The sequence below is a fragment of the Drosophila mauritiana genome, unplaced genomic scaffold, assembly GCF_004382145.1.
Source record: "Drosophila mauritiana strain mau12 unplaced genomic scaffold, ASM438214v1 U_44, whole genome shotgun sequence".
NCBI classification, from domain to species: Eukaryota; Metazoa; Arthropoda; class Insecta; order Diptera; family Drosophilidae; genus Drosophila; species Drosophila mauritiana.
The window spans coordinates 1-14706 of NW_022881482.1; the positions used below are offsets into that span (position 1 = coordinate 1).

A 14706-nucleotide genomic window follows, 5' to 3' on the forward strand; every position below is an offset into this window, starting at 1 on the left:
GAATCATCAAGCAAGGATAAGCTTCAGTGGATCGCAGTATGGCAGCTGCTCAAACTTACAACACCTTGCCTGTTACAAAAGTCGTTTACATTGATTCTAGGCTTTGTCATTGTATTAAATAATGCTTTATATGTAACTAGCGCGGCATCAGGTGATCGAAGATCCTCCTAATTTTACTATGTTACAAATTACATTGGCATCACATCCATTGTCGTTTATAAAATAAATTATAAACTTTAAATGGTTTAGAAGCCATACAATGCAAATTGCCCCTTATTTATCATTGCAGTCCAGCACGGATACGACCTTAGAGGCGTTCAGGCATAATCCAACGGACGTAGCGTCATACCACTGTTCGCTCGAACAAGTATTGTGCCATTGGTCCGTACCTGCGGTTCCTCTCGTACTACGCAGGAATGCTGTCGCAACAACGTTTTGTCATTAGTAGGGTAAAACTAACCTGTCTCACGACGGTCTAAACCCAGCTCACGTTCCCTTGCATGGGTGAACAATCCAACGCTTGGTGAATTTTGCTTCACAATGATAGGAAGAGCCGACATCGAAGGATCAAAAAGCGACGTCGCTATGAACGCTTGGCCGCCACAAGCCAGTTATCCCTATGGTAACTTTTCTGACACCTTGTTAAAAACTCTTTAAACCAAAAGGATCGATAGGCCGAGCTTTTGCTGTCCCTGTGTGTACTGAACACCGAGATCAAGTCAGCATTTGCCCTTTTGCTCTATGTGTGGTTTCTGTCCGCACTGAGCTGGCCTTGGGACACCTCCGTTATATTTGAGAGATGTACCGCCCCAGTCAAACTCCCTACCTGGCAATGTCCTTGAATTGGATCATACCTGAGTAATTGGAGTTATACCAAATTTTCAAATCAAAAATACATAAATGCATCGTTTTATTAAAGAATTGTTTGCGATTATATAACAAACTCGTGATACTTTGATCAAGAAGCTTGCATCAAAACCCAATACCATAGATATAATAAATATATCCGTATAATGGCTAGGAAATGATACACGTTCCATTTAATCAAGTAAGTAAGGAAACAATAAGAGTAGTGGTATTTCATTGACGATACCAAACCGAGGTCTAATATCTCCCACTTATTCTACACCTCTTATGTCTCCTTACACTGGCCCAGATTAGAGTCAAGCTCAAAAGGGTCTTCTTCCCCGCTAATTATTCCAAGCCCGTTCCCTTGGCTGTGGTTTCGCTAGATAGTAGATAGGACAACGACGACGACTTTTCAGATCTCTCCGAACTTGTTTTACGTGGCGTGTTCCACACTGAAGGGATTACAACCACGACACCCTGAACACCCACAAGTGGTGCATGTATCAACATGGTGTATGTGTCTGGATACGCCAGACAAGCGTCCCGGACTAGAAGCTATAGCTATGTACATAGCGACCACCCCGGTAGCAATTCGAGTACTTGCTTGCCGGGCAAGCACTCCCCCTTGCTGAGGAGCGAGATCTACCTAAATCTCTACTGATCTCTGGGTCACAGCACCCGAGTTTGCCGCAACTAGCACCGTAACTCAAACGTCGAACACGAAGGCTCTACCCGCGATATGGGTACCAACCACAGCCACCACGATACTCCCACCAGGGGCCTACCTCAATGTGCAGTCTTGGATAGCTGCACAACCCGTGGTACCGAAAGAGAGGCTCGGTGGGCCTCCTCCTTTTGCTCCGACAAGCAGGGTTAGAGGGACCTATGGCTATATTAGTCGCCTCTTACGACAAGCAATAGCGGACTGTGGAAGTATTCTCGCCCGCTAACCACACGGCGAAGTTGTTGGGCTAAACACCCCTCCTCCTACGGAACACTTCGTCCGCAAACACTGCCAGCCGTTGAGTCCTCTGTTGATCTTCCAGGATTCTATCGAAGGTCCAGTTTTCCGCCAAGGCGCTGCACTCCAAGTCCATCGAGGTTCCGCAAATCTGCATATAGGGGGCAAGCGCACAATATGTGCATCCAGTCCTCATATGGATCTCCACAAGCGCAAGCAGTGGTATCGCTGAGGGCTCTCCCTTGCAAAATGCGTTAAACGACCCGTGACCTGTCAGCAGGTAAGACGTCCTCATCGAGAATCCAAATCTTGGATCCCGATAGGCGAGAGTGACATATGGGGTGAATTTATTGCGTCACCCGTCCTGGTTCGCTGTCATCATCCCATCTGTTCTGCCAACTCTGCAGTAAGCACTCTTCTAGGCGAGTCTTCCTCTGCTTCCAGCTTAGACACGTAGTGTCCTCGTCATATAGCCAGTCGTTCTCCTCCAGCGGGTATCCACGCTTCAGCTTGTATTTGACCGCTAAAAACTTAGCAGCCAAGTCAAGCGGGGGAGCTCCACCAAGTACCTGCAGTGCCACTGTGGACACTGTTCGGCATACCGAAAGGCATCCAAGCAGGATTAGCCTCTGGCAGGAGGCTAGTCGTCTCCGGGCGGCTACTTGCTCGGCGGTGTCATACCATACCGGGGCACCAAACAGCACACAAGGTGCCATGAGTCCGTCATATATGGTCCGCCTGGCTCGAGGACTGAAGCCCCAGTCGGCTCGAAGCACACGCGCCAATGCTCCAACGACTCCGGTCATCCGCTGGCGAAGCGAAGCTATGTGCGTGAGGAATTTCATTCCTTCACTGACCGTGATGCCAAGGTACCGACAGCTACGCACATACGGAAGGTTCGCTCCAGCAAACCTCACCGTAGGCGCACGTCTCAAGGCACCTTTTAGCAGCATTATTACCGTCTTGCTGGTCGAGACGGCAACGCCAACTTCCGCTCCCCACGCTTCTACGATGGACATCAGCTGTGCTCCTTTTTCCTCTAGCATAGCTCGGGAATTTCCCTCGACGAGAAGCAGCAAGTCATCAGCGTATGCACTCAGCTGGCAATACGGCTGGAGACGCTGAAGCAGTACATCCATCAGAATGTCCCAGATAAATGGGCCACTGATTGACCCCTGCGGGCAGCCTCTAGTTACCGGTACTTCCACAGTACCGGAACTGCTTCGGATCACTGCTCTTCGGCCGGAGAAAAAGCTCTGCCACAAGCCCATCTCCCGGCATCCCAAGTCTGCTAGTCGGCGGAGTGCAGCACTCCATTCGACGTTGTCGAATGCTCCTTTGAAGTCCACGAATGTGCCGAGCACGTATTGCGCCGGGCTGGCACAAACACTGCTCTTCACGTGTCTCCAAGCATCCTCCACACATCGTCCTTGGCGAAATCCAAACTGCCATCTGCAGCCTTCCGGAAGAACTTCTCTCACACGATTCACCATGATGGCCTCGAGCACCTTACCAAAGACTGGCAGCAAGCATATTCCTCTATATGAGGAGGGCTCACACTTGTCCTTATCTGGCCCTTTGAGCAGCGAGACAACTCGTGGGCACTTCCACTCAGCGGGAAAGTATCCTAATCGGATGCATCGGGAAAACAACGATGCTAGGTGCTCGGGTATGGCGCGCCAGACTGCCTTGCAGATAGTGCCATTGATGCCGTCCAAGCCGGGAGAGCGCCTGCTCTTCAACCGGGCAACACATGCATCAACCTCGAATTCTTCGAGGGCCGGTGGGACTTCCTCCGCGATGGCAGTCGGTGCTTCGGACTCCGCAACTGGGAAGAAATTGCGGAGGAGCACTCGTGCACAGTCACCCCAATCAGTGATGAGCTCGCCATTCACGCGGAGGCACCCAATCTCCGTGCACTTTCTGCGGCCTCGGCAAATCTTGTAGACGCGCCCCCATGGGTCGTCGGCATGATCTCCCACGAAGCGTTTCCAGTCATCCATTTTCGCCCTCCCAATGAGCTTCTTGTAGTTTGCTGAGGCCCGCCTCAGCTCGACCACTACACGCTCTATAGCGGCACCGTCATCACGACGCCTTCCATCTTGGAGTAGGCGACGAAGTCTCCGGACTTCGCGCCTTGCAGCGCAGAGGTCGGCAGTCCACCAACGTGCTCTCCTGTTGGGCGATCGAATTGACTTTCTTCCCAGCGCAATATCACATACATTATGTACTATACTGCGCAGGGTCGAAACTTGCTGGTCCAACGGCGACTCTGAGAAGTTTTCCGGAAGTTCGGCTGCTCTACTCACCATTTCCTCCTTGAACAATCGCCAACGTGCATTGGAGAAGTTCCAGGACGGCACAGGAGCTATGCTCTCAACTGCGCGCGCGGTAGTTGGTTCGGCCACAACAGTAATGATGTTGTGGTCACTCAATTCCCACTCGTCCACTCTCCACTCATATGTGGCCCACATAGATGCTGCCTCATTGACGATTGTCACGTCGATATCGCTAGTAGCTCTGTGATTGTCGAACGTGTACACCTCTGTTGACTGGTTTAGGGCGGCGACTCTTGCCTCCAGCATCCACTCTGACAGCAGCTCACCCCGTCTGTAGTTAGCTTGCCCCTCGGCATGACGAGAGAGTTTGCTAAGCCACATGGGGGACACTGCATTCGCGTCGAGGCCCAGGATTGCGGGGGTTCTGCTGGCCTGCAGCAGGACCGCATCCATGTACCGGAGGTACGGTTCCAGAGGTGCATCGAACTGGCAGTATGCGGCGCAAAGGAAGATTGAGCCAAAGCTCCCTTTAACGACCAGACATACGCCATAATCCGTGGTGAGGGTCTCCACTGGCATACAGATGGCTTCCTGTTGATCTACTAGGATGGCTGCCTTCCCTCGCCGATCGGTGAAAATTCTCATTCCTTCAGGCAGCACATCCATTCCGTCCCCGCCGAGATACGGCTCCTGCACCAGCGCGAACATAGACTCCGATCTTCTGAGTCGGACTCCGAGCTCGATGGTCGCAGCTCTGCCTCGGCCACAGTTCGCTTGGATGAAGCTAAACATTAATGTCTAGCTTGCACCCTCGCCAGCAACGCCCCGTATATCGGGCACACGTTCGAGAGCATGTAATGCCCCGAGGGTTGCCCTCTGTGACGGCAGTTCCGGCAGTCCACCGGGTTTTGGCACTTTGCCGCGGTGTGGCCTTGTTGCCCGCACTGGCGGCAGACATTGTCCTTCTGCCGGCATTCGCTGACCTTGTGGTCGAAACCCACGCATCTGTGGCAGGCGTATGTGCGGACCTGTGCTCGGCATCGGAATGAGAACCACTTGATGTAGACACGACCTACATCAAGCTTCGCCATCGCGCGGTCGTCTACCTCTAGCGTTACATTTACTGTGGCGCCGTCGGTTACCGACCACGCCTTGGTCACCAGGTGCACGGACTTCTTAAATTGGGACATAGTCATATCGCTGTCGAAGTTATTTCCATGCAGCTCCTGCATGAATTCCTCAGGGCCGATAGCTGTGTCGACGTCATAGACGACGACCTTCGGCTTCTCGGCCGCATTCCGTGCCACCTTTAGCCCAACTTCAGCGAACCTCTTTGATGCTACCACCTTCTGCAGCTCTCCTACTGAAGGAGTACGAATGATCGCACCACCACCTCGACGGAGCTCACGTACCTCATGTACTCTGACTCCGAGGGAGGGTGCAACCATCGTTCGCACCTTTTCCGCTATAGCTTTCCCCGATAGCGCAGGGTCGTCGCACTTCACCACCGCTGACCACGTCTCGCGAACCTTGGTGGTCCGCGGGGCAGCGATGGGTGCAACCTGTGGCATCTGGGGAGCATTGGCGGCCGTATTCTTTAACGGATTCGACGACGGCGGCGGCGGTGGCGGCATAGCGAGCCGCGTCTCCAGTTCTCCACACCGGAGCATTAACGCCAGCACCAGCTCATCGTAGCGGCTGATAGCATACGAGAGCTCTTCCGTGTCCACTTCTCCTAGGCTGCGGAAGCTGCTTCTCACCATGCGCTGGGTGGCCGACAGCTCTGCCATCATGGCTGCTTGCCCAGCACGGGCGGCAGCGGTAGCGGCAGTGGCAGTGGTGGCAACAATTTTAGCAGCAGTGGAAACGGCGGAGGCAGCAGTGTGGTCGGCAGCAGGGGCAGCAGTAGGATCAACAGCGGTGGCAGCAGCGTGGGGGGGGGTAGCCGCCCGGGCGTCCTCCAGCGACGAAAACGCCTCCTCCAGTACACCAACGGGTTCTGGCACTCCATTCGATGCCAGGGCAACCAATTTCGCCTGCGTCGGCGCCGAGCTCTTAGAGGCCAGATGGCTTCTGCGCCTGCGTCGTTTGGACTTCCTCGAAGCACTACTTCCGCTCAAGGCACTCGCGCTGCTGTCGCTCTCGATCGGCATAACTCCGATGGTGGCTCCTCCTACCGTCGACGCCAGCAACCGTATGCTCGTTTGCTCAGTGACAAAAGGTAGATGCTCTAGAGCTCCACCTATCGGTAGCGTCTGGTAGCACTAAAACTGTCCCTATACACAAACCCTAGCAGTGACTGCCACCAATAAGCTTTTTGACAGCTGCTCAAAAAGCTTACTCGAAAAACTTACTCGTAAGCTCGCCTCGCAGCACGTGCGGAGTGGAAAATTTCCAATAGTTTATTGTTAATAATTTCCAAACCGCTTGTTTTTAACACTCGACAATTTTCACTCGACTTCCGCGGAGCACTAAATCACCGATTTAATTACTTTCCAACAAGGAAAACTTAGTTATTCGCAATCTGTACACGAGCGCAACGAAAACACGTCCGTCGTTAATCCATTCATGCGCGTCACTAATTAGATGACGAGGCATTTGGCTACCTTAAGAGAGTCATAGTTACTCCCGCCGTTGACCCGCGCTTACTTGAATTTCTTCACTTTGACATTCAGAGCACTGGGCAGAAATCACATTGTGTCAACACCCGCTAGGGCCATCACAATGCTTTGTTTTAATTAGACAGTCGGATTCCCCAAGTCCGTGCCAGTTCTGAATTGATTGTTAATTGATAATCGTTATAATTGATAAGAACTAATTGGTTTAACCCAAATAGTATTCTTAAAAATTTTAGCAAGAAAGTTCCACAATTGGCTACGTAACTAAACTATCCGGGGAACAAGTAACTAACATAAATGCTAGAAACTCTATTTACCCAGAACGAGCACATAAACCATGTTATTGTTTCCCAATCAAGCCCGACTATCTCAATCTTCAGAGCCAATCCTTATCCCGAAGTTACGGATCTAATTTGCCGACTTCCCTTACCTACATTATTCTATCGACTAGAGACTCTTCACCTTGGAGACCAGCTGCGGATATTGGTACGGCCTGTTGAGAAGTTTGCGTGTCCCCACCATAAATTTTCAAGGTCCGAGGAGAAAATATCGACACAACAGTATATGTCATGCTCTTCTAGCCCATCTACCATATCTCTCTGCGAAAGACTTCCATGGTAGTACGGCTATAAAACAGAAAAGAAAACTCTTCCGATATCTCTCGACGGCTTCTTTATGGTCGTTCCTGTTGCCAGGATGAGCACGAGGCCCATATTTAATAACAAACGGATACTCAACAGGTTACGGAATTGGAACCGTATTCCCTTTCGTTCAAAATTATTCAAGTGTATTATATTCGCTTTGTTTATATAGTTAGGCATTTTTGTTTTACTTGAAAATTTTCGGCTTTCGCCTTGAACTTAGGACCGACTAACTCGTGATCAACCACTGTTCACACGAAACCCTTCTCCACTTCAGTCCTCCAAGGTCTCATTCGATTATTTGCTACTACCACCAAGATCTGTACCAATGGCAGCTCCATGCAGGCTTACGCCAAACACTTCTACGCATACCATTGTACCTTCCTACTCACTAAAGTTTCAAAATTTATATCACAAGTAATATAAATCATCTACTTTAGCGGTAATGTATAGGTATACAACTTAAGCGCCATCCATTTTAAGGGCTAGTTGCTTCGGCAGGTGAGTTGTTACACACTCCTTAGCGGATTTCGACTTCCATGATCACCGTCCTGCTGTTTTAAGCAACCAACGCCTTTCATGGTATCTGCATGAGTTGTTAATTTGGGCACCGTAACATTACGTTTGGTTCATCCCACAGCGCCAGTTCTGCTTACCAAAAGTGGCCCACTGGGCACATTATATCATAACCTTGAACTTCATATCAAGAAAGTTAAGGTTCTTACCCATTTAAAGTTTGAGAATAGGTTAAGATCGTTTCGACCCTAAGGCCTCTAATCATTCGCTTTACCAGATAAGATTATTTTATATAATATTAAAATGCACCAGCTATCCTGAGGGAAACTTCGGAAGGAACCAGCTACTAGATGGTTCGATTGGTCTTTCGCCCCTATACTCAATTCTGACAATCGATTTGCACGTCAGAACTGTTTCGGTCTTCCATCAGGGTTTCCCCTGACTTCAACCTGATCAAGTATAGTTCACCATCTTTCGGGTCACAGCATATATGCTCAAGGTACGTTCCAGTTAGAGGCATAAATAATATAAATATACATTATACATAACTATATAGAACGCCCCGGGATTGTGTTAATTAGCTATAAATAGCTAAAAAACTAATCCCATTATTAGTCAAGTTAATTACGCTATTAGGTTTACATCCCAATAACTTGCACATATGTTAGACTCCTTGGTCCGTGTTTCAAGACGGGTCCCGAAGGTATCCTGAATCTTTCGCATTGTTAATCATACAAGAGCATATAATAAACACAAAAATCAATGATAATTATGCCATTATATAATTCCGAAAAATTAACGCTCTGTAATAATATAAATCTATCAGCACTTTATCAAATTAATAACATTTATTCTGTGTTAAAATGCAAGCAATTTAATTGGAATAAACTATAAGTTATATTTTATGATAAATTTGGGATATGCTAATAGATTACAATGTCCTTATATGGAAAAAATGCACATTATTCTTAATAATATTATTTAAATATTACAATTTTAATGATGAATTTTCCATAACGGATATTCAGGTTCATCGGGCTTAACCTCTAAGCAGTTTCACGTACTGTTTAACTCTCTATTCAGAGTTCTTTTCAACTTTCCCTCACGGTACTTGTTTACTATCGGTCTCATGGTTATATTTAGTTTTAGATGGAGTTTACCACCCACTTAGTGCTGCACTATCAAGCAACACGACTCTTTGGAAACATCATCTAGTAATCATTAACGTTATACGGGCCTGGCACCCTCTATGGGTAAATGGCCTCATTTAAGAAGGACTTAAATCATTAATTTCTCATACTAGAATATTGACGCTCCATACACTGCATCTCACATTTGCCATATAGACAAAGTGACTTAGTGCTGAACTGTTTTCTTTTCGCTCGCCGCTACTAAGAAAATCCTTGTTAGTTTCTTTTCCTCCCCTAATTAATATGCTTAAATTCAGGGGGTAGTCCCATATGAGTTGAGGTTGTATATATAACTATTTTTTGCCATAAATTCTTTATATATAAATGATAAAACAATCAATTAAATTCGTTATAAATAGTTCCAATAGTTCTTGTAAGCAAAGTTATTTTTTATCCATTTAACGAACCAACGAAGAATAATAACAAAACCAAGATTTTTCTTTTTCCGAATCATTAATAAGAGACAATTCTAGATGAAAAATATTTCAATTTTTTATGCTAGACATTTCTCAGTATTATTTGATTGAAAAAGAAAATATTTCTCTTCGTTTTTCACATTCAAATGTGAGATAATGTTTTTCATTTCTTTTTTAATATTATGAATAAAATCATTATTTAATCCAATAATATACCATATGCTTATAAAAAATTTATAAACAACTTAATTAGCATAGTCTTACAACCCTCAACCATATGTAGTCCAAGCAGCACTATAAAATTAATTAAAGTACATAACAGCATGGACTGCGATATGCGTTCAAAATGTCGATGTTCATGTGTCCTGCAGTTCACACGATGACGCACAGTTTGCTGCGTTCTTCATCGACCCATGAGCCGAGTGATCCACCGCTTAGAGTTTTATAATTCATTTTTATATAATATCAATATTGTTTTTATTGAAAGAAATTAAAAATACACCATTTTACTGGCATATATCAATTCCTTCAATAAATTTATTTTTATACCTAAAAATAAATGTTGCGATATGTCTTAGTTTCATATAAGCATTATGTATCATAAAAATCTGGTTATGGTTTGCTATTTTGGGTGACACATACTGCAAAATTTATATAAAACATTAACCTGATGGATGACAGGTACAAACATTGTATATTTTAGGTTGTTGCATTAGCCAACGTATGCTCATAACATAGATGAACAATACATATTCGCAACGCGTGTATATTATGGTCCATATACACACACTTATTTTGAATACCACATTCAAAATTATTTTAATTTTAATTCGACTTCTACTTTCAAATTTTGTTCAGTTTCTTCGATTTCCATTTTCGAGAATTTGTTTTTATAGGAAACGCCATTGTTGTAGTAGGTACTGCCACAAATACGCACAACAACATTAATAATGTTAAAGTCTTTTTATGAGGTTGCCAAGCCCCACATATAAAATAAAAGCCATCTTCATTTTATTTTGACTTTAACTTTTGATTCCGTGGAATCATTTTGTAATATTTTTATTTTGGTAAATTGTATTTATTTGTATTATAACAAATGTTTATTAACGATAAGGATATTATACAATAATGATCCTTCCGCAGGTTCACCTACGGAAACCTTGTTACGACTTTTACTTCCTCTAAATAATCAAGTTCGGTCAACTTTTGCGAAACAACCGTAACACGCAAGGCGTCACAGTGATCACGTCCGGAGACCTCACTAAATAATTCAATCGGTAGTAGCGACGGGCGGTGTGTACAAAGGGCAGGGACGTAATCAATGCGAGTTAATGACTCACACTTACTGGGAATTCCAAGTTCATGTGAACAGTTTCAGTTCACAATCCCAAGCATGAAAGTGGTTCAGCGGTTTACCCGGACCTCTCGGTCTAGGAAATACACGTTGATACTTTCATTGTAGCGCGCGTGCAGCCCAGGACATCTAAGGGCATCACAGACCTGTTATTGCTCAATCTCATTATTGCTAGACGCAATTTGTCCATTTAAGAAGCTAGTGTCCTTATAATGGGACAAACCAACAGGTACGGCTCCACTTACATAAACACATTCAAACACAATAAACATTTTACTGCCACCATGAATGAAGGCTACATAAGCTTCAGCACCATAATCCTGAAGATATCTATTTAATATATTTGAGTCTCGTTCGTTATCGGAATTAACCAGACAAATCACTCCACGAACTAAGAACGGCCATGCACCACCACCCATAGATTCGAGAAAGAGCTATCAATCTGTCTTACACACTTATGTTCGGACCTGGTAAGTTTTCCCGTGTTGAGTCAAATTAAGCCGCAGGCTCCACTCCTGGTGGTGCCCTTCCGTCAATTCCTTTAAGTTTCAGCTTTGCAACCATACTTCCCCCGGAGCCCAAAAGCTTTGGTTTCCCGGGAAGCGACTGAGAGAGCCATAAAAGTAGCTACACCCAATTGCTAGCTGGCATCGTTTATGGTTAGAACTAGGGCGGTATCTGATCGCCTTCGAACCTCTAACTTTCGTTCTTGATTAATGAAAACATCTTTGGCAAATGCTTTCGCTTAAGTTAGTCTTACGACGGTCCAAGAATTTCACCTCTCGCGTCGTAATACTAATGCCCCCAAACTGCTTCTATTAATCATTACCTCTTGATCTGAAAACCAATGAAAGCAGAACAGAGGTCTTATTTCATTATCCCATGCACAGAATATTCAGGCATTTGAAGCCTGCTTTAAGCACTCTAATTTGTTCAAAGTAATAGTACCGGCCCACAATAACACTCGTTTAAGAGCACTAGTGCAGGTTTTTAAATAGGAGGAACATATGAAAAAATACAAGTATTTAATCACATATAAGAACTCCACCGGTAATACGCTTACATACATAAAGGTATAGTACTAACCACAATTGTAAGTTGTACTACCCGTATGAAGCACAAGTTCAACTACGAACGTTTTAACCGCAACAACTTTAATATACGCTATTGGAGCTGGAATTACCGCGGCTGCTGGCACCAGACTTGCCCTCCAATTGGTCCTTGTTAAAGGATTTAAAGTGTACTCATTCCAATTACAGGGCCTCGGATATGAGTCCTGTATTGTTATTTTTCGTCACTACCTCCCCGAGCTGGGAGTGGGTAATTTACGCGCCTGCTGCCTTCCTTAGATGTGGTAGCCGTTTCTCAGGCTCCCTCTCCGGAATCGAACCCTGATTCCCCGTTACCCGTTGCAACCATGGTAGTCCTAGATACTACCATCAAAAGTTGATAGGGCAGACATTTGAAAGATCTGTCGTCGGTACAAGACCATACGATCTGCATGTTATCTAGAGTTCAACCAATATAACGATCTTGCGATCGCTTGGTTTTAGCCTAATAAAAGCACATGTCCCATAAGGTTCATGTTTTAATTGCATGTATTAGCTCTAGAATTACCACAGTTATCCAAGTAACTGTTAACGATCTAAGGAACCATAACTGATATAATGAGCCTTTTGCGGTTTCACTTTTAATTCGTGTGTACTTAGACATGCATGGCTTAATCTTTGAGACAAGCATATAACTACTGGCAGGATCAACCAGAATAATGTTTTTCCTTCATATTCCATTCATATATTTTGAATCGAAATAAGCAATATAATAGATATATAGATATATAGATTTTTCACTTTATATAATTCCATGATTTTTATTATATTGAATAAAATTCAATATTTCGCCTTTGGGTAAAATTTTAAATATATAAGTAAAAAAATCCATTCGATTACGGCCATTTTTATATAGCATTCGTAATCCATATTTTCATTTTTAATTTATACTTGTTTTACCAATATAACAAGAATTTCATCTAATTATTGTAATATATATATTTCTATAATTTTATCTTTTTATACATACATATTTCATTATAAAATATCATTTTATTTCCAACATACATAATTATTGTATCCACACATGTACAATTTTTGTTTAACCAATATAAATATTAAGTTAAATCATTTGCATTTTGAAGATAAATTTAAAATTTATCTCTTTTCATATATATCTCTGGTAATATATAACATAAAACCAAGCGCATATGATAATATTTCCACATTTAATATATAATTTTATATTTCTTTCATAAGAATCCATATTTGTATTATACCGTAACGATATAATAATCCAACTATACGGCAGGTAATAAATTAATATTTGCCTGCCTCCAAAAATTAACGATAATATATGGAAACGATTTGTTATTCTATATATAATAGAAACTTGACTTTTGTTTCAACGATATTATCTATAAAGCGTATATTCCTATTATCCGCGGAGCCAAGTCCCGTGTTCTATAGAACTGAGAAACAAATTTGTACGGATAATAATATACTTTATTGTATGTAACCAATATAAACATAATCCGAAATAAATATTTCGAATAATGCGGGAGGTCGGCAACCACTGCCTACCTATAGTAGTTTTTGAACCCGCTGTCCTCAAAGCGGGTATTTTCAATTCCGTTTGCCACCCAACATACGGGCTATTCTCTTATATATTAAGAGATTATAGGAACATTTCATTTTTTTTCCATTATTCATATATAATATGATTATTTTTTCCCTTATACATATAATAATTAATCATTTTCATATGTATATTATTTAATTTACTCATATTATTGCCAAAATCATATGAATACATAAGTTTTGAACAATATGAGAGGTCGGCAACCACTGCCTACCTATAGTAGTTTTTGAACCCTCTGTCGTAATTCCGGTCGTTTACACTACTATACCCTCTCACTATAATGGCTTTTCTCTATAATACTAAGAGAATGTGGGATATTTTCAGCATTTTTTCCCTTATACATATAATAATTAATCATTTTCATATGTATATTATTTAATTTACTCATATTATTGCCAAAATCATATGAATACATAAGTTTTGAACAATATGAGAGGTCGGCAACCACTGCCTACCTATAGTAGTTTTTGAACCCTCTGTCGTAATTCCGGTCGTTTACACTACTATACCCTCTCACTATAATGGCTTTTCTCTATAATACTAAGAGAATGTGGGATATTTTCAGCATTTTTTCCCTTATACATATAATAATTAATCATTTTCATATGTATATTATTTAATTTACTCATATTATTGCCAAAATCATATGAATACATAAGTTTTGAACAATATGAGAGGTCGGCAACCACTGCCTACCTATAGTAGTTTTTGAACCCTCTGTCGTAATTCCGGTCGTTTACACTACTATACCCTCTCACTATAATGGCTTTTCTCTATAATACTAAGAGAATGTGGGATATTTTCAGCATTTTTTCCCTTATACATATAATAATTAATCATTTTCATATGTATATTATTTAATTTACTCATATTATTGCCAAAATCATATGAATACATAAGTTTTGAACAATATGAGAGGTCGGCAACCACTGCCTACCTATAGTAGTTTTTGAACCCTCTGTCGTAATTCCGGTCGTTTACACTACTATACCCTCTCACTATAATGGCTTTTCTCTATTATACTAAGAGAATGTGGGATATTTTCAGCATTTTTTCCCTTATACATATAATAATTAATAATTTTCATATGTATATTATTTAATTTACTCATATAATTGCCAAAATCATATGAATACATAAGTTTTGAACAATATGAGAGGTCGGCAACCACTGCCTACCTATAGTAGTTTT

At 43.0% G+C, this 14706-nt stretch overlaps 2 non-coding genes and 1 pseudogene across 2 annotated transcripts; all 3 read right to left on the minus strand.

The window, feature by feature from the left end:
* LOC117149871 lies at window positions 1-9338 on the minus strand (annotated as a pseudogene).
* A 395-nt stretch (window positions 9339-9733) lies between these two features.
* On the minus strand, window positions 9734-9912 carry LOC117149868. Its single transcript, XR_004460580.1, has one exon. It is a non-coding gene; the product is annotated as a 5.8S ribosomal RNA (ribosomal RNA).
* A 684-nt stretch (window positions 9913-10596) lies between these two features.
* LOC117149869 lies at window positions 10597-12591 on the minus strand. Its single transcript, XR_004460581.1, has one exon. It is a non-coding gene; the product is annotated as a small subunit ribosomal RNA (ribosomal RNA).
* Window positions 12592-14706: the final 2115 nt, after the last annotated feature.